This window comes from Phascolarctos cinereus, unplaced genomic scaffold (assembly GCF_003287225.1).
Source record: "Phascolarctos cinereus isolate Bilbo 61053 unplaced genomic scaffold, phaCin_HiC Scaffold_726;HRSCAF=1367, whole genome shotgun sequence".
Taxonomy (NCBI): Eukaryota; Metazoa; Chordata; class Mammalia; order Diprotodontia; family Phascolarctidae; genus Phascolarctos; species Phascolarctos cinereus.
This window is the reverse complement of record NW_027556098.1, coordinates 59,676,656-59,700,078: the sequence shown is the minus strand read 5'-3', so window position 1 is coordinate 59,700,078 and position 23,423 is coordinate 59,676,656. Positions and strand designations below refer to the sequence as shown.

At 37.5% G+C, this 23,423-nt stretch overlaps 1 pseudogene; it reads right to left on the bottom strand.

Annotated features, from left to right (window-relative positions):
* LOC144454349 (E3 SUMO-protein ligase KIAA1586-like) overlaps positions 1–23,423 on the bottom strand; it is a 79,802-nt pseudogene that overhangs the window by 286 nt on the left and 56,093 nt on the right.

Here is a 23,423-nt window from a genome sequence, read left to right as displayed (position 1 = left end):
TCACCTTTCAATCTGCCACATGATTCATTCTGATATTTAATCTTATCATCTCAAATTCTAGGGAAATCTAGAAGGCATGTTAGTTTATTTGCTCATTAGTAAAATTACAGCCTCTTTCTCATTAATTGGTTATTTCAGAGTCCTCAGCCCAATCTATAAAACATTATTTAAATGAGAATGTAATTTAATTATAAAATTCAAGAAATTTCTTTCCCTGTAAGCAACTGCTCAGTTCATTTCTCTTTACATACATATCAAAATAACTAATCTCCCTAGATTCACTCAATATTGAAACCATATAGGCTATATTAGTATTATTATTAACATATTATTATTAACAGTATAATCAATAATAACATGAAGACATAACTATGATATTTCAGTTGTGGGAATGATTACAATCAGAGTCGTTGCTAACTATCATAACGGCAGAAGATTTCTCTCACTTCCCTGGAAACACGTTTGTGTCATTCATTTCACTCAAAATATCAAACAAGGTCTCTTCTCAAGTATTCATTTCTTTCTCTTTACAAGAGAACAATCTTTTTAACCTGGCTTCTTCCTCCCTTTCCGGTCTTCTTATACTTTACTCCTCTCTGCATACTCTGTGACCCAGATATATGGATTATCTTCAGTTTGTCCTACATATAGCTTATTTGTACATAGTTGTTTGCATGTTGTCTCCTGAATTAGACCGAGTTTCATGAGAGTAGGAATTGGTTTTTTTTTTTTGTGCCCCCAGTGCTTAGCACAGTGCCTTGCACATATTAAATACCTAATAAGTGCTCATGGACATGTTGAGAATATGAAGGTCAAAACAGTTGCTTTAAGAAGTAAAGCACCTCCTTGTGTGACTCTCCGACTATGACAGAAAAAGTTTCTTCATGTTCTCTCCAGCTACCACTTTCAGAAGTTATCTCTAGATTCACTCTTAAAATTTTATTTCTATTCTTTCTTACTAAAATAACAGTCAAGTTTTTTTTTGGTGCAGTGGGGTCTGGCACATTCCCAGAGTGCCTCAGATGAAGTCTCCACATGGAGAACAGCTGTTTCCAAGAGAATTGTGATGACGTGCAAGGGAAGTGCCTTGGAGAGAAAGAATGTGGATCATGTGTAGACATTCTGCAGCTTGTTCTGATCAGCTTACCATCTGAGGAAGAGGAAGGTTCTTTGGGGTTTTTTTATTACAATTTTTTTTTCTGAGGCAATTGCAGTTAAGCGACTTTTCCACTTAACTGAGCCCTGATCTGAACTCAGGTCCTCGTGACTCCAGGGCTGGTGCTCTCTCCACTGTGCCACCTAGCTGCACCTGAGGAAGGTCTTTTGATTGGCTATGGAGGCATTAAAAAAAGGCCAGGTAGCTTCAGACTCTTCTTCTTGGCCTCAATGCTTTTGGGGAAGCTCAGCAACCGGTGAAGAAAGTATGACCTTGTGAGTCCAGAGGGCTCCTTGCATCCTGTTATTTAAGATAATAACATATCAATGTCCCAAATTTTGAATAAAGTAGGGTCTTTCTCAGCATCCTGTGGTTCTGGAACCTGGGTCTTGTGGCAGCAATGCCCTTTGGGGCTCCAGACCAGTGATACTGAAATGCAGGCTTGTTCAGCAGTCACATTGCTTCTGGACATGAACTTGCTAAGTAGGAACTGAGTTAAGTTTCAAGCCTTCTGCCTCAGAAGCTGAGGTGATATAAGGGAGAGTATGCTTAAGAAGTGTCAGGGGAATTATTTATATGTTTATTCTTGCTAAAGTTTTGAAGTAAAGGTTCCTATGAAACAGCTACTTGATGTTAAGGGGAATGGAACTTGGGGGCCAGTCACTGGAGTTTCTAAAATGGGGTGGAATAAAGCTAATGGAGGCATAAGCCAATGATAGAAAAAAAAGATAAACAGCTACAAACCCTTCTAGGTACCTGGAAACCCCGAGGAAGTGATGTCACAGGCTGTTGAAAAGAGGGCCATAACATATACATTACATTAACAATAAAGACTTTTCTTCTTATCTTCTTTACTTATTCTTTCCTTACAAGCTCTTCCCAGACTCTCGTAGATCAAAGCTAAACTCACGGCTTCTCCATATGGAAAAGCACCTAGCTGAATAAAAATCTTAGCTGTAACACCTAACTTCTTTCCTTCTTAAAGAGGCCATAGCAATTTTTCTATAGGAGAGGTTTTTGAAATGAGTTACACTCTGATCCTATTAATTTCACTGTGCAGCTTGATTACGCACCTGGTGGGAACAGCAGGGTAATATTACTGGAGCATGTACGCAGCTTTGCAATGTTCGAGGCAAGAGTTAACCATCTAGGTGTCCATCCTTTCCCATATGTATGCCTTTCTATTTGTGTTCACTGTGTGTCTACCTTCTTCCCATTAATGGTGTCTGCTACTGATTTATTGGCAAATGTTTTGTTGCTATTTTTCTTCTATGCAATTTTACTAAATTCTTTTGCTTTGAACTAATTGTGTTCTCTGGCTGACTATAAAAGGTAAACACATCAGTGAGGGATCATGAGTTATGGTATTGAGTGGATGTGAATCCACACAATACTTTGAAACTAGGTTAACTCTGCCTAGGGCAGCCACTAATAGCACCCAGTGCTCCCACCAATATCATTAGGGGACCACATGTGACTTCATTTTTAAAATAAATAAATGTGTTTATGATTTCATGTGTGAGCATTTTTCATTTTTCTTCAGGCATTTGAATTATTGTTTTTATTGACATTGCTTCTAAGTTTAGAATAAAAAAAATTTAAAGTTATATATTTATCCCTTCCACATCATGACTTTCCCCTTTGCAGTTTCGATATATTGTGGGTTGGCATAAGAAATTAAATGGGAATTTTTGGGGCAGTTTTGTGGAAGCCACTGATAATATGCAAAGGCCAGTAGATGACAGAAAAAGTTTAGAAATTCAGAGATGCTTAAAGTATGTGCATAGTATTATGTAACATCAACATATTTTATCTCTTAATGCCATAATAATTCAGACTTCTTGTCTGGTATGAAGGGAGGGCCAAAAAATTTTACATGGATTTTCCAGATCCTGGGGGTGCTGTGCCCCTAATCCCGATGATGTGGAAGAGATAACTGTATATCAATCGTTCCCTGAAAATGTTGTCAAACTGTCACTCTGTATTATCGAGGTAGCAGGAGATAGAAACTAATGACATGCCAGCAAAGACAATTATGCATGGCATTAGAATATTTGAGATTTAGTTGGGATTGAGGTGATTAAAATAATAGATAAGAATGATTAAATTGCTAATGGCAAGGAAGAGAGGACCTTCAAGCCACTGACTCTATTGTCTATTCAGTAATAGTTTCAACACTGAGCTATGGTTTACAGGAAAGGAAATTAATTGCAATGATATAGTTACTTGAAATTTCACTAAATAATGGTTCGGGTTGTCCTCTTGAGATAATATTATAACACTGTGAAAATGATTCCACTTCTGGACTCTGCTCTGCTCCATTCCTGATTTCACTCAAAACTTCTGTTGTATCCTGAAAGCACACATTGATTTTTTTGTTGTTGTTTTTGTTGCTGTTAGAAAGTTCACCTGCCAGATTGTACTGATTTACTACAACGTCCTTGATCAAAAGAAAGGTCAGAGTTCTTTTATGTGAGGATATGTTTTTCCACTTATTTCATTTGCTTATTTTCTTTTTGTTTTTTCTTTATGAAGTCTATCTGCAACGGGATAGGTTTTTGAGATATTGAAAGTAACAGTACTTAGCCTTGATTCAACGGCTTTCATCTTTAGGGACCTTTACCAATATGCAGGAAGTAGAAAGCATCTTTCAAAGGCAGTGAGTGATACATGGCCTTCTGATGGGAGTTTTCAGTTTCCAAGAGACATTTAGTAACCCCTCATCAATCCACTTCCAAGAGCAGCAAAAGGCATTGAAATGTCACATTGCTCATACTTCTGTACTATCCTTGGTGCTTTGGAGAGAGTCTTTCACAGACTGTTTCAGTCAGGTTGTTATAAATTTGTATATAACCATGCAAATAATATTATGATAAGGGAAATGGAAGATCAATTTGGTAGGTGAGGGGAAATTACATTATTTATTAAGCATCTACTATGTGCCACATGAGACAGCTAGGTGGCTCAGAGGGTAGAGCATTGAGCCCAGTCAGGAATACCTGGGTTCAAATCCAGCCTCTTACACTTGCTAGCTGTGTGACCATGGGCAATGGCTTAAGTCCCTTAACCTCTGTTTCCCTTAATCCACTGGAGAAGGAAATAGCAAACCATTCCAGTATCTTTGCCAAGAAAACTACATGGATAGTGTTGGCCAGCTGTGGTCCATGGGCTCATAAAGAGTCGAACCTGACTGAATGACTCATCATCATCATCATCATCATCATCAACAGTAACAACAACAAACGTGTGATGCACTTTGCTAACCACTGGGAAAACAACAAAAGGCAAAGGATAGTCCCTGTGTCATGGAGCTCACAGTCTAATGGGGGAGACAATATTCAACAATGCTGTACTAATATGCTATGTGCAGGATAAATTGAAAATAATCAATAGGGTGATGATAGTAGAATTAAGTGGGAGCGGGAAACACTAACTGTAAAAGGTGAGATTTTAGATTGGACTTGAAGAGAACCAGGAAAGCCAGTTGGTAGAGAGGAGGAGGGAGAGCATTCCAGGCATGGGGGACAGCCAATGAAAATGCTCTGAGTTGGGAGATGAAGTGTCATGTGTGAAGAACAGGCAGGAGGCCAGTGTTGCTGGATTGAGGAGCATGTTGGCACTATAACATGTAAGAAACCTGGAAAGGCAGGAGTGTGGCTAGGCTGTAGAGGGCTTTGACTGAAAAGCAGAGGATTTTCTATTTGTTCCTGACAGTGATAGCGAGCCACTTGGATTTGTTGAATAGGGAAGTGACATGGTCAGACTTTCGCTTTAAGAAAATCACTTTGGTAGTTGAATAGAGGATGGACTGGAGTTGGGAGAGACTTGTAGTAGAGCAATGAGCGAGCTATTGCAACAGCCCAGGTGTGAGGAGATGAGGCCTGCGCTAACATGGTGGCAGTATTAGAAGAGAGAAGTGGGTATATTCAAGAGATGTTGTAAAAGAGAAATTGACAGGTCTGTGTATATTAATAGTGAGAGATAGTGAGGAGTCAAAGATGACAGCTGGAGTGTGTCTGAGGGACTCGGAGGATGGTGGTAACCTCAACACAAACAGGGAAGTTTGAAAGGTTGAAGGGTTTGGGGGTGGGGGTGGTGTTCAGTTTTTGTTCAGTTTTTGAAAATGTTGAGTTTAAGATTTCTACATCTAGTATGAGATGTCTAATAGACAGTTGGAGATTGGAGACAAGGTCAGCAGAGAGATTAGGGCTGGATATGCAGGTTTAAAAATCACCAGCAGAGAGATGGTAATTGATTCCATGGGATATGATGAAATCACCATGTGAAATAGTAGAAAGGGAAAAGAGAAGATAGTCCCAGGCAAAACCCTCTAGGATGCCCACGGTTATTGGATGTGACTTGGAGGAAGATCCAGGAAAGGGGACTGAGAAGGAGTAATCAGATAGGAAAACCAGGAGAGAGTGGTGAGTAGAGAGAGGAAAATATAAGGGAGTAAAATGTGATTGATAGTGTCAAAGGCTGCAGAAAGATCAAGAAGGATGAAAATTGAGAAAAGGCCATTGGCTTTGGCAGCTAAGAGATCATTGGTAATGTTGGAGAGTGCAGTTTGATTGAACAATGAGGTTGGAAGTCAGACTATAGCGAGTTAAGAAGAGAGTGACAGGAAAGGAAGTGGAGGCACTTATAAATGAACTTTTCAAAGAATTCAGACAAAACAGGGGACAGATATGACGGAGGCAACATGCTCCCTCCAAGAGGGAAACAAAGGGGATAACAGTGGAGATAGATGGATCAAGTGAGGGTTTTTTGAAAATTAGGGAGCTGTGGGCATGTTCGTAGACAATAGAGAAGCATTCAATAGACAAAGAGAAATTGAAGATGAATGAGACACTTGGGATGATAGAAGGAGCAATCTGCTGGAGGTGACAGGGTGGAAGGGGACCACTTGTGTGTGTAGAAGGGTTTGCCTTGGCAGTGAGAAGGGCTGCCTGTTCATGTGAGAAAGGGGTGAAGACAGAATTAGTGTAAAGAGTGGCAGGAGGAATCAATGATATGAGGTGCGGTGGAAGGGAGAAGAGGGAGTTTTTGGTGAATGGCCTCCACTATTTTCAGTAAAGTATGAGGTCAGGCTGTCAAATGTTTTGATCAATCTCTTGGCACTAAATAGGTGATCATATGCATGTGTTTATTAAGCAGTCTTAACTGCCAAATATAATTACCTTTTCTCAATGTTAATGCTTCTTGATCTCTCTGCAATTTTTGACACTGCTTATCAGTGTTATCAAATGTGTAAAGCATTTTACAGTGGAAGCTATTATTCATCACTCTCTTCTCCTGGATACTGTCTTTTATGTGTTTCTCTGAAATTGCTGTCTCTTGGTTGTCTTCCTTCCTGTCTGACTACTCCTTCTAAGTTTCTTTTGCTGGATCTTCATCAAGCTCATGCCCACTAATTGTAGATGTCTCCCAAGGCTCTATCCTGGTCCTCTTCTCTTCTCATTCTATGTTATTTTTCTTGGTGATCTAATCAGCTCCCATGGATTCAGAGATCAGCAGATGATTCCAAGATTCAGCCCTAATCTCTCACCTGAGTTCCAATCTTGCAATACCAGTTGCCTTTTGGAAATCTTGAACCAGAAGCCCCTTAAGTCACCTTAAACTTAACATGTATAAAACAGAACTCATTATCTCCCCCCAACCTAACAATATTATTTCCTTTTCCAAACTTCCCTATTATTGTTGAGGGTGCAAACATTCTCCCACTCAAATTCTTGGTGTCATCCTCGATGCCTCACTCATACTCGCTTCACATATCTCTATTAGCAAGTTTTCTTTCATTACTATTTCTTCTTTCATAACATCTTTCTTTCTTCATTCTCATCTCTTGTAAATCATCTTTTCTCCATTCACATGGTTACCATCCTTGTGCAGGTCCTTATTACTTCATGCCTATTACATTACAATAGGCTTCTGGTTGGTCTTCCTGCCTCAAGCCTTTCCCAACTCCAATCCATCCCTATTCAGCTGCCAAAGTGATTTTTCTAAGGCTCAGGTCTGACCACATCACTCCACTACTTAAATTCCTATGGCTCTCTATTGTTTTTTGTCCTTTGCTCTTGAAGAGGACCAATGATATCATAAGGGTAAGGTTTTGACTTGCACATCAATTGGATTCAACTGAGGCAGAATTGTGCAAAGTAGTTAGCCTCACTTTCTCCTCCAGAGTAACCAAAGTCCAATGGCAAGACAAAAGTCAAGAGGACTGGCAATGGCCTTAATGCAGAGGTGACCTTGGCCTTTCTAAATTAAGGTCTTTCCCAGGTCTCAGTTTGTCTGAGGCAACACTCATTCAATGACCAAGGGCTGGTAAGAATTGAGACAAAAGATGGCCTAATTTACTATCACAAAAATATCAATCTAGGAGGGGAAACCCTCAAAGTTTCAGGCCAGAACAGAAAACAATTGCTATTTGCTCTCATTCTAAGACATCGAAACCTAATACTCCTAGGATTAAATCTAAAGTCTTCTGTTTGGCATTTAAAGCCCTTCCTACCTGGCCTCTTCCTACCTTTCCAATCTTTTTACATGCTACATATACTTTATCTTCCAGATACTTTGGTCACTTGTGCCTTTTCACTGACTGTCTCCTTTACCTGGAAGGCTCTTCCTTCTCCTTCCTTCTGATTTCCTTTGCCTGCTTAAAGATTCAACTTGCATCCCATTTCTACAAGAGTCCTTTCCCAATAGCTCCCTGCCTCTTTTCTGAAATTAGTTCTATTTACACTGAATGTGTCTTATACGTTCATAGTTTTGTCTCCTCCACTAGACTGTGAGCTCCCTGAGGGCAGGGACTATCTTTTTGACTTTCTTCATATTCTTAATGCTCAGCACAGTGCCAGGCACATAGTAAGTGATTAATAAATACTTATTGACTGCCTGCTGTGAATATAAAATAAAATGGAAGTTGGGGGCAACAGGTATATAGCTGGGCATACAATATTGGAGAACATTAAGTGCAGCAAATTGAGTAAACTTTTTTTAAAGCACATTCCCTTGTTGATTGACTTGGTGTTGTGTATCTCTTTATAGCCTGACTCCCACTGCACCTCTTTGCTTGCTCCATGTACAGTTCTTGAGTCTCATACTGACACCATTCTGCTTTTGCTACTCCTTTCTTGTGTCCAGTCCATTAGTTCTGTTACTTGATCCTTGTTACTGACTTTGGCCATCACATCATGGCTCTGTTCCCCAGTTTTTATGATTTAGTTTGTATATGGAAATTCTTGCTTCAAAGAAACACAACAAATTTTCAGTTCAGAAATCACATAAATCAGAGGGCACTTATTTGTATTATGAAAGATTCTTTTCTTTACAAAAAGGTTTGTCCTTCATTTCTTTAAAATAGCTGAGTGCCTCCTCAGGCACATATAAAAGGTATATATAAAATATGGTCCAGTTTGTAAGTCATAATACTATTTTGGTATAATAACAATTCAGACCCATAGCCAAGAACCCACCAAATTATTAGGTATACAAGAAATATCTAAATTAAATGAACAAAATTGTTTAATCAAACAAGAGTCATCATTAAGTCACCAAGAAGTGAATTAAATAATCAGTAAATGTTTATTAAAACACCTATTTCGAAGAAAAAAGAAAAGGATGTATACGCACAAAATATTTATAGCATCCTTTTTTCATGGTAGCCAAAATAGGAAACTAAGGAAATAGCCTCCCTTGAGGACATTCTCTTATTGAGGAATGACTAAACAAATTGTGATGTATGAGTGCAATGGAATATTGTATCATAAGAGATGATAAATTATCTACACAGTCCCTCAAATTGTTCAAACCAGTTTCATGTTATAAAATTTCATTTAAATGATAAAATTTCATTCACTGGCCATCCATGGAGAAGTTAGCCCTTCATGATGCCAAGTGGATTGTCTAATAAATCAAAATAATCAAAAATGCTTTCATCATTGTTTCTGTCCATTAAAAGACCTAAGTTCATGTGTTGAATTATATACTAGAAAAGTAACATTCCTGGAAAAAGCACTAAATTTATTATTTTTATTAAATGGAATACTTTAAAACTTATCTGATTTAATCAAATCTTCAACTTGAGATTCACGTCTTCAAATTTTCCAGAGGTCTTATTCTGCATTTGATTAATTTTTGCATTTTCTGAGTGTTAGTTGATCTTGACTGCAATGCAGTTAAAAGTAATGAAAATTCTTAAAGAATGTCAAGCATTAAAATGATTTTCCAAGAAGTTAATGTTAGCTTATCTCTTTGCCAAACCGGAAGAAGAAGAATGAGAAAAATGCACACATAATGTAGGGTGCCTTGCCATTTAGCAGTAGGAGCTCATAAACCGCATGCTGCCAATCTTGGTCCCAATTATTCGACCAATTTTAGTAATGTGAATTTCAAGTTTTTCTATAACAAGAGTTCTATCTCAATTTGTTTGTTTTTAGTAGATTGGTGATAAATAGAAGAAATTTTATCCAAATGATTATCTTGTTTTATTTCAGATATTGAATCTTCAAGAGATAATTGCAGTCAGTGATTTAGACACTGCTGAATGATGGGAAAATTTTCTAACAACTTTATAGTTACTCCAGACTTTCTTCCCAGCATTGTACTAGCAGCATCATAACAAAATGCAATTAAGTTTGCTTTTGAATATTCATTATTAAAGCCACAATCACTTAAAGTAAACAATAATGTATTGAAAATCCACTTCTGTGGTTGACACCAATTCTTTTAAAACAAAAATTAGCATTACTAGTACAGAAGCGGATTGAGCTGCTCACTGGAGATAAATTATTAGGCTACTCTTATTCACAATTGTAGCTGTCCTGTCAATTATGGCACAGATTTTTGGCATTCTCTTCTATAATATTCTTAATTATTTCCATCTTAATTTCTTTTGTGATATGTTCTGCTATTCTTGTTATGGCTGTATTGTGCATGTAAATAATTACCTGTATCTACTATATTTTGCTCTTGTGATTTGATTGCCTCCTCATTATCAGATAAAGGCTTATTATGTTTTACTAAGCTGTAAACAATATTGAAAACTTTTATGGTAGCATCAATCATTTTATTCTTTTTTTAAAATAATTTTACTCTTTAATTTATGTACTTACTTGGAAATTGGTCATTAGCTGATTCTTTTTTTAAACAAATCTTGAATTCTAGTATGGACTTTAGAAATATTGTGCCCCCTAACTATTTTTTCTGTGATAAGACTTGCCTAGTCATTTTGTTACTGCCATTTGAGGTTATTAAATATGAGCTCCATAATTCCTTGGACACATGGACATGCTCTTCTGCTGCTACTTCCACATGTTGAACTGTTGAACAATCCTTTACATCCTAATTTAGTTCCTTATTTTAAGCAATTTGCAGTTTTCCCAACAATCCTGAAGTATAAGATCCCTTTAATGAATCATGGTTTTTCTTCAATGATTGGTCACTCAACAGATTCAAAATGAGGTTGTGTTGACTTCAATGCTCCACAGTGCTTTTCAATCCTAACTTTTTTTTTTGTCTTTTCACCTTATTCACATTTACAAAAATTAAAATCTGTCTCTGATATTTTGACATTTTAAGGGGCAGAATCTCAAAAATAATTTTGTATTACATTAGTGAAATTCAGAATAACACTTAATGATTTCCATAAAAATTCTGTTACTGATTTATTTATAAAATTATAGAAATAATTTTAAGCTAAAAAGTTTACCTTATTTTTCATTTTACAGCAATATGTTTAGTGTGAGTTGGTGTTTCTGGCAAAATCCATGACAAATTTTTATAATTCTATTGCCAAGAACAGTATCATGAAATCAGATTGTGAGGAAATACTTTGATTACTATTAATTCAGCAAAGAAGTCACTCACGTCCTTGATGAATGAATATAGTTCCACATGGTTGTTGATTGATATTTTCATTTATGTTAATGAGTAAGACAAAAGTGAAACAGAAAATATGTATATTGCAACTTCATTTGTTCATCAAAGTTGTGAGTGACTTTTTTTTGCTGAATCAGATAATAGTTTCTGACTATTGGGAAAATTTCCCACAATTTTTTTTTGTGTTATTCACGGTGTAATGACTAACGTCACGACATTTTAAAATTTAACATTTTCTCCATTACTTCTAAGTTTAGACAATCCACAAAACAATAAATAAAATCTTGATTTGTAGCATTGGCTGATTTTTTTAGTGTAAACACTCCCACTGCGGCCAATCTCAAGCTACCAATGTGACATCACAAGAGTCGGAAAAAACAGTAGCACACCATTATGTAGTATTTATACCATACAGATACAATAGACATAAGTAGCCTTGAGAGCATAAAAAATAGCAAAATGTAGCAAAATTATTAGGAAATGATAAATTTTGAGTATCTATTACCTTTGTTTTAAATGTAATTTATATAATTGTAAGTTTGTATAATTTAATTTTTAATAAGGGCTGTGTTTAACAATAATTTTGCAAAATTCCTGAACATTTTCTGATCAAACCTATCACTGCCTTGAGGCAGAAAGCTAGGCTTATTCTAATTTGATATGCTTAGCAAGTGTGCAGCTTGGCAAATTCCTGGAAGTGAGTTGCCATTTTACTTTTGAGACTTTGAGAGGGAGCAAATTCTTATTGCCTGGTGCCTTTGTCTTATTGTCACGGTTTTACTGTCACTGAATAAAACTCCTTTTAAACTTCACTCCATCAATTGGTTCAATCAGGTAAATAAACTTGTGTGTGATAGTTTGAAAAGGGGAGGGCAGACTTACTTGGAGGCAGAGGAAGGAGGCAAATGACGCCTGCAGTTCTGTTCTGGTGAAATGATGATTATTTTTGGTAATATGAATCAAAGGATCCAACTATGAGACATCTGCAGTGGAAAGACCAGGAAACTTGGGTTTTAGTTTCAACTTTCTCACTAAATAGCTGAGTCAGTCAGTCATTTAGCCAACAAACATGTATTAACAGCTTCTCATGTGCCAAGCACTGTGTTGTGCATACAAAGATAAGCAAAAAGAAAAGGCAGTCTCTGCCCTCAAGAGGTTCATGTTATTTAAAAAAATATTTAAAATTTGTTTTATTTTTAATTTATGGAAATAAAACAAGCATGTCTGTAACATAATATAATAAAAAAGATGATTACATATGAAACTGCAAATCTATTATGTACAACTTGCTATTCCTTTTAAATATACATTGAACTTATCACGTAAATTTCTTTTTTTCTTTTTTCCTTCCCTTCTTCTCACCCTAGAGAAGGCTAGCTACCATTAGACACAAATATGTGTATATAGATATGTGATATTATTCTATACCTACTTCTATTTATCAGTTCTTCCTCTGGATGCTGATAGCATATTCCTTCCTATGTCCTTTGTAGCTAGTTTGGGTATTTGTAATAGTCAAAATGACTTATTCGCTCTAAGTTGTTCTTAAAACAATATTGCTATTACTGTATACAACATTCTCTTGGTTCTATTCATTTTGTTCTTTATTGTTTCATGCAAGTCTATCTGTGTTTTTCTAAGATCATCAAGCTCATCATTTAAATATAAAGGAAAGGATTATGGTGCCTGAGGTTTTGGCCACATCCCCAGTTCTCCTCCTTCCTCACTTTACTTTGGAGGGATTATAAGCTGCTACTCTGGTGGATGTGGGGAGGAGTAGGTTCTATCCCAGTGTCCTTTTTTGCTGGTGCTATTATTTCCCACCCTAACTCAAGTGTCTCCAGTTAAGCCCCACACCTTTCCTGCAATATGCTAAATAAAGGCCTATTACTGTTCATTGGGTGGCTGACCTAATTCTTCTGTAACTCCTGTCACTACCTTTTCCCTTCCCCCTTAAATCCTAGGGCAGTAATCACTGGCATTGTACCAGAACACCAACTAAAAATGAATGAGGATAAAAATTGTTTTCACCAAAGGGCCTGGATAAGGAAAAGAAAACCATAATCACCACAGAAAACAATGAAACAATATAGTCAATGTCCCCAATAAATTAGTGAGATAATATACATAAAGTACTTTGTAAAACTTGAAATCCTGCATAAATGTGAACTATTATGAGTTGGCAATGGAATAAGGAGAGAGTGGAGAATGGTTTTTTCCCTGCTTGTTATATTAACAAAGGGACTTTTAATTTTTGGTTCCATTGTGACCACCGCAGGTATAACTGTATCTTGAATTTGTATACCTCCTTTCCTCTAAGGAACTCTATGTATTTTATGTGGATTATCCCATTTATCGTCTAAAACATCCCAGTGGGAAGATGTATTATTAATATTCTGTTGGCATGGGGCTGCCTTTGTGAACGTTTTCTTTCCTGAGAATAGAATAATGCCACATCATTATAGAAGCAGACATTATGCTAGAAGTCACCTGCCACTTGCTGTAAAACAAGTTAATCACATAAATTTGGTATTTTGACTTTGATTTGGAGAACTATTTTTCCCCTCTGTGCCCCAGTATAGAATTTAGTTTAGTTTTTAAACCTGTTATTAGAATAGCCCAACAAATTTCAAAAAGATTTGAAAATATTTTGAATAAGCCAATCAGTATTTATGAAGTCTGATTGTAGACAGATAAATATTAATATTTTTTCTAATAAAAAAATTTCACATGAAGTTTTTTGTTGCCCATTTATAAGTTTGTGGAAGTTTCTATTTGACTGAAACTTTCTAGCCTTTATCCTAGAACAAAAATTCAATCCTTTTTTTGAGGGTAATGAAATTTGGTTCTACCATTTTTGGATAATGCCGACCAAACCCCCAGACATGATGCTGCTTGTTTACTTGAAATATTTCAAACTCTCTCCATTACTTGTTCTCCATAAAGCACCTGCCAGCTGAGCCAGCCAGGAAGAGTAATGTTTCAAGCTTCCTGAACCACCTTGGAGCACACTCAGAAGTCTCTAATAAGATATGTGCAAAACCTTGAGAAGCCATTAACCTCTATCTTTGTTGCCAGACAGCAGTAGGTGGATAGGTGGATAGGTAAAAAGAAAGTCTTGTTCTTTTTATGGCTTCGTTGGTACCTGATGGGAATGTGTCAGGGTTTGGGCTTCCTGCGTATTTGCAAATGTCACATTGAAATATACTGAGGAACATTTTGAAAAATGTTTATTGAATATCTGGGTCAGGAGAGCTCTTTTATGAACACTAAATGCACTGGAGTCTTCCATCTGAATGTCTCCACAGTCCAAGCTTGAGGCTTGGATTGATTTTTTCCCCTTCTGTTTCTATGGGATGACCTCATGCTTCTTCCAAAGAACTTACTGGCCTTGTCAACTCACCTTGCTTTCTAGCTTGGCAAGCTTGGCAAGCAAAGCAGCATTTAAATATAAGGGAAAGGACTCTGGGATAGGAGGCTGGAGACCTCAGGCTAAGTGTTGCCTCTGTTACTTCCTGGAACAGAAAACTGAACTCTATAAAAAAGGCACTCTGAAACCAAGAGAACCTTGATTCAAGTTTTGACTCTGCCCCTTTCTATCTTGATTATCTTGGGCTAGTAATTAGTTCATCGTTCTGGATTGTAGTTTTCTCATCTAGAAAACAAAAGTCTTGGATCAGATGTTCACTGAGATCCCTTCTAATTCACAATTTGTGAATTTATGGAAAAGCAAACTGAAAAGAAGCATTCTCAGCATTACTCCTTGGAGGAAGCTTAAAATTGATCTGCTACCTCTTTATACAATAACAGCTAGTTAGAAGCAGGTAGGTGGTGGAGTACCTAAAGCACCTCACTTAAAGTTAGGAAGAGCTGAATTCAAATGGTGTTTACATGTAATTGAGAAAAAAATATTCTTTAAAAAAATAACTCTTTGAGGATTTCTTTTGTTTTTTAATCTCCAGCATATAGCACAGTTCTGGCCAGCACTTAGTAGGCTTTTGTGGATAGATTGCTAGATTGATTGGAATTCATAAAACATGTCCGTGGAGAGCGCTAAATATGGATAACCTCAGCTCACAACCAACACTGTTACTTTCTAGCTCAGTGAAGAAAGCATGGAGTCAGAAAAATTTGAGTTGAAATTCTGCTTCAGCCACTTTATCTAGATGTGTGACCCTGGATGAGTCACTTAACTTCTGTTTTCCTCAGTTTCCTCATCTGTAAAATGGGGATCATAGTACCTACCTCCTAGGGTTGTGAGGATCAAACGAGATAATAATTGTAAAGCACTTGGAACAGTGCCTGGCACATAGTAAGTGCTATATAAACGTTTACTGTTATTATTATTTCCTCATGTATAAAGTAAGGGTGTTGGGATTCTATGGATTTGAAGGTCTCCTTGAGTTCTAAATCTATGATCTTATTCACTTCCTACCTGGCCTATGTCCCAGGTTCAAGTATAAATATATTAAAAAGCAGTTACTCACATTGTACTTCACTGAAAAGCTTTTCCACAACCATTGCAGACCCTATGCCAGGGTTTAGACGAATAGTTTTAGAAGTGCAATCATTTCTTTTCTAATAATTTTAACTTCCATTTTTTAAAGTGACTGAATTCAATGTAGTCTCCTTTACTTTTCGAGAAAATTGTATTGTCTCCCATTTATATTTCCAGAGTACCAATCGTCCTTTGTAGGATGCTGAATTTTTACCGACTGCTGAAGGTAGAAATAAAGATCACCTGGTTTTTACCCAGACACAGTCTCTGTCTCCTGGCAGGCCCCTACACTTTCTCCCAATGGTGAAAATTAGTGTAAGTATAGCAACCTGGTGCATAAATCCCCAGAGGCCCTTGACTTGGAGGCCCTTGAGAATGTGGTGAGCCAGCACAGGGGCAGGAAGCCCCGTTTTCCTCTCCCTCCTTCCCTTCTCAAGGGGAAGGAAAGGTAGTTAGGAGGGACAATTGTACTGGTAGAAAAAAGACTCATTTTCCCACATTGTTTTGGGCCTGGAGTCAGAAAAGAATGAACAGGGTCAGCTAGAAGAGGGAAGCTTGAGTAAGAAAGATTTCCAATGAGTCATGGTGCTTCTTAGTGTAATGGAGCTTGGGCAAATGTCCAGGTCACCTAAGATGGAGAGAGGAAGCTGCTTTTGGGAGGACTGCAGGAGCAAACTGGTAAATGTTTAACAACTAGCTCTATGGGGGGGAAGTGCATATGAAACGCTTTTAAGTTTAATCTGAATTATTAATATTTTCCTATCACTTTCTTAAGCCTAGACAATCAGCAAGACAATAAATTAAGCTGATCTGAGCATTTGTTAGTTTCTAAGGTGTAAATGCTCACACTTAAAATTTAACAATCAGTTCTCATGAGCTAGTGTGAGTCAGCTATGGTGTACCACTGGGGGACGGATGGATTCATGTCTGTTCTGCGCTGACCTATTATGTTGGGGGGTGGAGGGTGGGGTGGGGTGGGGATCAGTTTCTTTCCATTGACTGCCTATCAGGACATGCCTGTATCTTTCAAACCATCTGAGGTCCAGTCACTCTCTCTTTCCAGTGTTGTCCAGGGTGTCCAGAGGCACCATGCACTAAGCTAGGTGGGGAAGGGCCATCTTCTCTTCCCTTTCAGTTCAGGGCACTGATGAATGAGTTTGGGGTTTTGTGTTCATTTTGTTTGTCTTTTTTTAGTTCTAAGTTCAGGGAGTGGAGTCCTGGACCTGAGAGTTTGAGTCATGAGGATTTTGGAGCCCAGGAGTCAGTCTGGATGTTGGGACCAGCTGAGCAAGGAAGCCCTGAGAAGGGTACCAGGACATAAAAACTAGGGAGCTCTGTACTTGGGGCTTGGTGGCATTGATGCTACGTAGGCACTAAGCTAAGCTGTGAATCTAATTCCCTTCCCCTCCGCAGAGACTGAGGTGGTTCAAGAGGGCTTATGCAAGCCCTAGGGTGGGGGAAGAAATGTTTGTTTGCTTGCTCTTGCTATACTTTTGAAATATATATTCCTCTGTAAAAGCTGATCTGACTATTAAGGGGTTAGCTATAGCTGGGGTGCTTGGATCCCTAAAATTTGGAGACAGCAATCAATGTATATTTGCTGTACATAATAGGCAAAAAAAATCAACCATCAGTCAGTAGTCAGCTTTCTCCTGATAAGCCTCCGTGAAATTCACCAACCTGGTTCTCAATAAATAGCCTTTCCCTGGCCCATATTCGAAGTGTCTACACCTTGGTAAGACCTTCCAGAGGCTGTACTCCACTGGTATAATTTTCTAAAACCCAGAGTCACAGTGAGGCACTAAAGTGGAGGAAAAAAATATACTCATTTAAATGATTAATAACACAAAAGAAAGTATACAATCTTAAGCAAGAGAAGAGTGACAACATTGATTAAATAGCTTGAAAACATAGAGCAGGTTTAAAAGAATGAGGGGAAGGGAATAGGGAAGGGAATGAACATTTTATATAGTGCCTACTATGTATATATTTATGTGTGTACATAACTATGTTATGTTTATATATAACATGTATTTTAATATTTATGTATGTGTGTATATACACACACATACATACACACATACACATATGTATGTATAAATATTTATATCACCTGCAGTGCCAGGCAGGCACTGTGCTAAGTGCTTTACAAATATTATCTCATTTGATTTTCACAACAGCTCCTGTAATGTAGGTGATTTTATTATTCTCAGTTAACAGTTGAAGAAACTGAAGTAAACAGAGGTTAAGTGATATGCCCAAAGTCACGCAGCAAGTAAGTTTCTGGGACCAGAAGGAGTATTAGTTTTTCTAGAGAAGAGAAAAATGAATGACAATTGCTTTCTAAGGACTTATTTGGATATTTGTGAGGGAGGATTTATGTAAAAAAACAGGAGACAATTTGGCTTAACATAAAGAAGAATGTTTTGATGATAAATCACTAAAAGGCACCTAACATAGTCTCATTCTGAGAGAGTTTTAAGAATAGACAACCCGCAATTTGGAATGGCTTAATTATTCTCTTGACATACAGCAGGAGACTGAATTGGGAGGGAGGGAAGTCTTTGGGGGTTCTTTATAGTTTTATTATTTTAGGATTTATGAAGTGAAGATGAATATGGTCCAAACTTTTTTTAAGTATCAAGAAAGACTAAAACCGTGAGGTTATCGGCACATGGTACCATTAACAGGGCAGGAAGTTAAATTTTTCCTATTTTATAGAGGCAAGAATTGAAGCATGGGAAGGTGAAGCAGCTTCACTAAGACTGCGTAGACAATCACTAATGGTAATGGGCCATAAGTACTCCTAACTTCAAGTCCTCTCAAGCAAAATTTTCTCTACCAGAAATTGTCTCTCAAATAGAATTTTGACTTTGATTCAAACAGAATCTAGACTTACATTTTTAGGTTCATATCTACTCTGTACTAACAGTGGTTTTATAATATTCCCTTGATTCCCCCTAATATATTGTCATGCATCATTTATTTGGACATGATTAATAGGAATGTCTGTTTGAAGGGGTTCTTAGAAATACATTTTTTCTGTCAGTGTAATTAATCAAGGTAATTGCATTATAACAAAATATCATTACTGTAAAAACTGGACATTATACATACATAAGGCCTGGCCTGCTTATTTGGAAAAACTAATTTTTAGTTTTGTTTATAGTCTTTTTCTTTTCAATTTTATCTATTACTCCTCTGATTTCTGAACTTTCCTCTTTGTTCCTGTTTTGGTTTTATTATATTTTGTTGATTTTCTAGTTTCTAAAAATAGCATATTCTATTATTCCTCTCATTTTCTATTTTGTTAATGTATGCTTTCAGGATATTTTTTCTATGAAGATTGCTTTATCTATATCTCAGGAATTTTGATCCACTCATTCAGAATGACAGTATTGTCTCTATTTGCGTCTGAATTTTTTGCTTGTGTTTGCCATTTTTATTGTCTTATGGTCTATGAATAATGTTTTAATATTTTTGCTTGTTTACATGTATCTATAATTATGTCCTAGAATGGAGTTGTTTTTGTAACAGTATGATTTGGTGCTGAGAAATATGTATATTCACTAATGTTGTCTTCAGAAGTACCAGAAAATTTAGATCTAATTTGTCTTTTAAGTTAAAAAAAACTTAAAGGAATTAATAAATTAAATTTTTTCAGTCAAGAATAATCTGCCTTCTCTCCCTCCAACTCCTTCCTCTTGCCACCTCCCCAAAGTTAGGAAGAAAGAAAAATTAGAAACATGTATGGTCAAGCCAAGCAAATTCTCAAATCGTCCATGTCTCCCAAAAATGTCTCAATCAACACAGTACTTCTCTATCAGGAGGGGAGTAGCAGATTTCATTTGGAATGAAGGTTGTCATCAAAGTCCGTGGTCCAACATCAGAAAAAGATATTTTTGTATCCATGTAAATGACATTGGAGTCATTACCATTTGCTTTGCTGCTTCATCCTTAGAGCGGTGGGATCTTTCCATGTGGCTTGCAGCTGAAATTTTTCATATGTGTTATCTCCCTTATTAGAATGGGAACTCCTTGAGAGCAGAGACTGTGTTACTTCTGTGTTTTTATTTCCAGTATCTAGCATTCTATACATAAGTACTCAATTAATGCATTATTCATTCACTCATTCATCTTTCTGTTCCTTAAGGTCAAAGGGGAAAAATGGTTGGCAGTGAAAACCAGTAATGTATCCATTCTTCTATTATCTATCATGAGTCCAGTTCTGTTCAGTTTCAGTTTGCAGTAATTTCACCATTTCAACCTCAATCTTTTGAAAAGGCTTCCCCTCCTGTCTTTTACATCTATTATTTTAAAAAGGCTCTCAGTTCTGTTTGGCAATCTTGTGCTTCCACCAGTGATAGTAGTAGAGTCACAGAAAAGGGAAGAGATGGTCAGTTAGTCAACTAGCATTTATTAAGCACCTACTATGTGCCAGGCACTGTGCTAATCGCCAGGGATACCAAAAAAGCAAATGACAGTTCCTTCTCTCAAGGTGCTCACAGTTGAAGGGGCAAGACACCATGCAAATAGCTACGTACAATACGTACAATGAGTAGGAAGGAATGTGCTGGTGGATGTTTAACAACCAGTTCTCTGAGAAAATAAGTCCTGTGTGAAGAACACACTTTTAAGTTTAATCTTCATTATTAATGTTTTTCTCCATTAATTTCTTAAAGTTTAGACAAGCAACAAAATAATAAACCAAGCCTTGATCTGCATCATTCTGTAATGCCAATGTTCACACTGAAAATCTAACAATTGACTCTAGTAAACTAGTCTGAGCTGATTTCAGCATACCCTTGAATACAGGGTAAATTGGAGACAATCTCAGAATGAAGACACTAAAAATAGCTGAGACTTTAGCTGAGACCTGAAGGAAGTCAGAAAAGTTAAGAAGTGGAAATGAGGAGGGAGAGAGTTTTCAGCATAGTAGACAGCTAATGAAAATTCAAGGAGCTGGGAGATGGAGTGTGAGGAACAGCAAGGAGGCCAGGTTCACTGTATTGCAGAACACTAGTGGGAGATGGGGAGAGTAAGGTATAAGAAGACTGGAAAGGTAGAAAAGGTCCATATTATAGAGGACTTTAAAAGATAAACAGAGGATTTTATATTTGATCCTGGAGTGATAGGAAGCCATTAGTGTTAATTGAATGGGGGGGCATGGTGACAAGATCATATTTGTGCTTTAAGAACATCAACTTGATAGTTGAGTGGAGAATGAACTAGAGCGGGGAGAGAATTGAGGCAGGGAGGCCAACCAGTAAGCATTGCAATAGTCTAGACATAAGGTGATGAGGGACTGCAACAGGGTGGTGGCAATGTCAAGTGAGAGAAGGGATCACATAGAGAGATGTTTAAAAGGTTGAAATGACAGGAGTTGGTAACTGATTGCAAAGGGGAAGTGAGATTGAGGAGTTGAAGGTGCTACCTAGATTTCAATGCTCAGTGACTGAAAAGATGGTGGTACTCTTGACAGGGGAGTGTTTTGGAGGAAAGATCATGAGTCCACTTTTGGGCATGTTAAATTTAAATTGTCTGTGAAACATCTAGTTCAAGATGTCCAATAAGCAGTTGGAGATGCAGGATTGCTAAGAAAGTATAGCTTTAAAACTATCAACATGATCTTAATTGTTGATATATAAATGAGAAGAGTAGAATCTGAAAGCATGTGCTTTTTCCCTTGCCCTAGCCAACTGTCCTCAGGTAGACAGAGTAGTCTAGTGTGCCCAGTAGTTAACTCGGTTACCTCATAGCCCTGAGAGCCACATTTCTCTGAACAGCTTTAAAAAGCTGTGTGACCTTGTGTGCCCTTGGACAATCATCTTAACCCTCTGGATCTCATGAATAAAACCAGGGACTTGGACTAGATGATGTGCCAGGTCTAACAGTCCTCAACAATCTGTGATTCTATTCTTGAATCATGACCTGTTATTGAAACCTTTACATCAGGTCAATAAGTATTTATTAAGCACCTACTTTGTGCTAAACACTGTTAAGCACTGTTGATGCAAAAAGAGAATGTCCAAAACATTCTTTGTTCTCAAGGAGTTCACAGTCTAATGGGGGTTGGGCAGCATGCAAACAACTAGGTACAAATGAAATATACACAGGATAAATTGGAATTATTCTTAGAAAGAAAGCACTGATAATAGCTAGTGAGTGCTGGCATATCACTTAAAAACTTCCAAAACTTCATAAGCATCACATTTTATCTTCAAAATAACTGTGGGAGGTAGATGCTATTATCACCTCCATGTTATATATAGGAGAACTGAGGCAGACAGAAGTTGAGACTTGCCCAAGGTCACAGAGGTGGTAACATCTTTTTTTTTCCCCTGAGGCAATTGGGGTTAAGTGATTTGCCCAGGGTCACCCAGCTAGTGAGTATCATGTGTCTGAGTCCAGATTTGAACTCAGATCCTCCTGACTCCAAGGCTGGAGCTCTATCCACTGTGCCACCTAGCTGTCCCAAGGTGGTAACATCTGAAGCTGGATTTTAACTCAAACCTTCCTAACTAGAGGTCCAAGGATGAACTGTGAAAAATTTCTTGTAGAAGGCAAGATGGATTGTGAAAGATTTTGTAGAAAGCGGAGCTGAAGAAAGTCACAGAATTCAGGATATGGAGATCAGGATGGGGAACATTTCAGTCATGGGGGACATCCAGTGAAAATTCAGAGTATAGGGGGGTGGGGTGTCTTATCTGAGGACAATCAAGGAGGCCAGTGTCATTGGATAGCAAAGTATGAGGAGGGGAATAAGGAACAAGAAGACTAGAAAGGTAGGAGGAGGCCAGGTTATAAAGAAATTAAAATGCTAAGCAGAGAATTTTATGTTTGACCCTGGTGGTAACATGGAGGCACTGGAATTTATTAAACAGGAGGGTGACATGGCCAGATCAATTTAATAGCTAATGGAGGATGGACTGGAGTGGGGAGAGACCTGAGGCAGAGACCAATCAAAAGTCTATCGCAGGAGCAGCTAGGTGGCGCTGTGGCACTGGAGTCAGGAGACTCTGAGTTCAAATCCACCCTCAGACACATAACAATCACTAGCTGTGTGACTCTGGGCAAGTCACTTAACCCCAAATGCCTCACAAAAAAAAAAAGCCTATTGCAATAGTCCAGGTGTGAGGCGATGGGAGACTGCACCAAGGTGGAGGCAGTGTCTAAGGAGAGAAAGTAGGATATAGAAGAGATGTTATGAAGCTAGAATTGAGAGGACTTGGCAACTGATTGGATTTGGGTGGGTTGTGAGAGAGAGTGAATTGTTGAGGATGATAGCTAAGTTGTAAGCCTAGGTGACTAGGAAGATGGTGAAACCCTCTATAATAATAGGGAAGTTAAGAAGAGGGAAGGGATATTTTGTGTGTGGGAAATAATGAATTCAGGTTTGAACATGAATATAGGAAGTCTATAGAACATCCAGTTTGAAATGTCCAATTGGAAGAATCATTTACTTCCCTTTTCTATATTTCTGTATTATACTTGGCGCTTCTTAATTTGATATTATGAAACTTAATTATTTATGATCTACATAGTTCTGAGGGATCCTTGCCTCAGAGGCACTTTTTAATTATACAAAATATTTCTATTGATAAAATCCCATTTCAATAAATTTTGGGAGGCCTTTCTAAATTCCTTGGATGTACAGGAATTTGTATTGAGTATTACTTGAAATACATAGGATGAGGCTTAGATTTTTAAAAATATACTATCCATTTAGTTAAACTTGTTTGTAAGAGATTTGATAGTGCAGACTACAAACGGGCTACATTCTTTTTGAAAAAAAAATAGTCAAACTAAAGAGGGCTGCCTAGTTTCATAGAAAATTAACCATGGTCACTGCTTCTTCTTTAAAAGAACTGTCCTAAGGGGCAGCTA